General features: G+C 37.7%; 1 pseudogene; it reads right to left on the bottom strand.

Moving 5' to 3' along the window:
• Positions 1 to 1,268: 1,268 nt before the first annotated feature.
• Positions 1,269 to 1,533, bottom strand: LOC127207536 (28S ribosomal protein S21, mitochondrial-like; annotated as a pseudogene).
• Between the last annotated feature and the right edge of the window lie 836 nt (positions 1,534 to 2,369).

Raw genomic sequence — 2,369 nt, 5'->3', positions numbered from 1 at the left:
TGTCCTATTAGCCCTTGCCTCTATCACATTCAGGTTGAACTGACTGTGTTCCGCAATTGGAAAGGTAGATGACTTCATGTGTGCTGGCCTTCAGTACAATTTGTCTCAGAGTAGGATTCTTAATGTCCAAGGAATCACTTCTTTCTGAGTCATGACTGAAATTCTAATAATGTTAGATGTGCCAGTAAACGAACTCAGAGAGGGACTCCTGACCATAGCAAGGACACAGGAAAGATGCAGTTTCAACATTTTATATTCAGGCTCTACAATGCTTTCAAAGCAAGCTTTTTTATGGAGGCTTAAAAGAAAGTAATTATAATTTTCATCCGAAATATCTAAGAATTTTAATTTCTGTGTATTCTTTCCCACATCTGAAGTGGTCAGTTTTGTCTCAATTTTTAAAAGATGAGTAAGAGAATTTCTTTGTGGTTGGCATTTTCACATTTCCTTGATTAAGGATGTGGTGTCATGTACAATTCTTTCAATAATATTTCTATTCAAATATTTGGTGGTTTTTTGTAGGGATAGTAATCATGATGTAATGTGAATTAAATTATAATAAATTAAAATAAACAAAGGGTCCCGCTCAAACTATGGCACCAGCTGAGGACAATACTTCAAGCTCCTACCCAGATCTAGTCATTGGACAGGACATTCTCCACAGTTGAGTGGAGAGTGGAGTCTGACTTTCACATGAACTCTGGTTCCTCATATTTGACCATGTCCCCTGAAGGGGGAGACCTGGTGGCACTCAGAGGAAGGATAGCAGGCTACCAAGAAGAGACTTGATATCCTATGAGCATATACAGGGGGAGGAAATCCTCCTCAGGAACAGTCATAGGGGAGGGGCGTAAGGGGAAAATGGGAGGGAAGGAGAAATGGGAGGATAAAAGGGATGGGATAACCATTGAGATGTAACAAGAATAAATTAACAAAAAAAAAAGTTTATAGTTGGATGTAAGGTTTTTAACTATTTTTCAGTCACTGGTTTGTATTAATTATTGTAATAAACAATTTCACACACCAAATTAAAACTACACTTATTTTTAAGGAATAAATGAAAATACCAAAGTTGTATGTAATTATATATGCTTCTTTGTGAATTTTTAATCATTTTTCTTTTATTTATTTTTCATTCAATATATTCTTTTTTTTTTCTTGTTCACCTGTGATTGAGTTTATTTATTGCAGAGAAAGATAACAGAAATTGAGGTTGGATAAAGAAAAGTGCAAAACATAGGTTAAATGTGGGCCTTCTTTCCAAGGCCTTAGCAGCCAAGACATGAATCTGCATTGTTCTTCAGCATCAATAATTTAATCTTTCGAGCAATTTCCATGTTGTGGATCCTTTGGCATGTTTCATAGCTTTCCTGCTAGCTGTGATGACAAGATTTCTCAGAGTAACATCATCTGCTTTATGACTTCAGTAAGCCCATTGGTGATGAGGATTCTATTCAGGGCCCTGCATCTACCTTCCATGTTCCCCTCCTGAACCACCACAGTCCTAGCAATGAACTATAGATGCTTAATCATGGCCTTGTAGGCAAATATTCATTCTTGAAGACATGTGGACTGGGAGCCTCAGCACTCAGACTCTGGGGCCCCCTGGACCAGAAGCAGAAGCTCCAGACTACAATATATTCTCACTATGGTTTTCCACACCTCTACTCCTCCTAGTTCTTCCCTACTTTCCCTTTGATCCGGAGCCACACAGTTACTCTTTCTGTTTATCATTTAGAAAACAAAGAGTCATCTAAGGTATAATAATAAAATAAATTACAATAGAAAATAAAACCAAGCAAATTAGAATAGGAAAAAAAATCCCAAACAAACAGAAGGAAAAGAGGCCAAGAAAAGTCACAAGAAACTTACAGACCCAGAGACACATTCTTTCTCATAAAAGCACAAAACTGAAATTCATAATATATGCACAACCTGTAGGGTAAAAATACCTTAGAAAGTAAATGTAAATATGAAGATAATGAAAAACTAAAAAGGCCTGATACAACGTTATGAGACAAGGAACCTCAAAGATGTCATTGAGCTTATTTTCTGTTGGCTAATTACTCCTGGGCATGAAACCTACCTTTAAGATTAGTTTGCTTTCTTTCTTTTTTTTTTTTAATTAATTTATTCTTGTTACATCTCAATGTTTATCCCTTCCCTTGTATCCTCCCATTCTCCCCCGCCCCCCCATTTTCCCATTATTCCCCTCCCCTATGACTGTTCCTGAGGGGGATTACCTCCCTCTGTATATGCTCATAGGGTATCAAGTCTCTTCTTGGCAACCTGCTGTCCTTCCTCTGAGTGCCACCAGGTCTCCCTCTCACGGGGACATGGTCAAATGTGAGACACCAGAGTATGTGAGA

This window comes from Acomys russatus, chromosome 1 (genome assembly GCF_903995435.1).
Source record: "Acomys russatus chromosome 1, mAcoRus1.1, whole genome shotgun sequence".
NCBI classification, from domain to species: Eukaryota; Metazoa; Chordata; class Mammalia; order Rodentia; family Muridae; genus Acomys; species Acomys russatus.
Note: the sequence above shows the minus strand (reverse complement) of the source record. Positions and strands in the feature narration are given on the sequence as shown.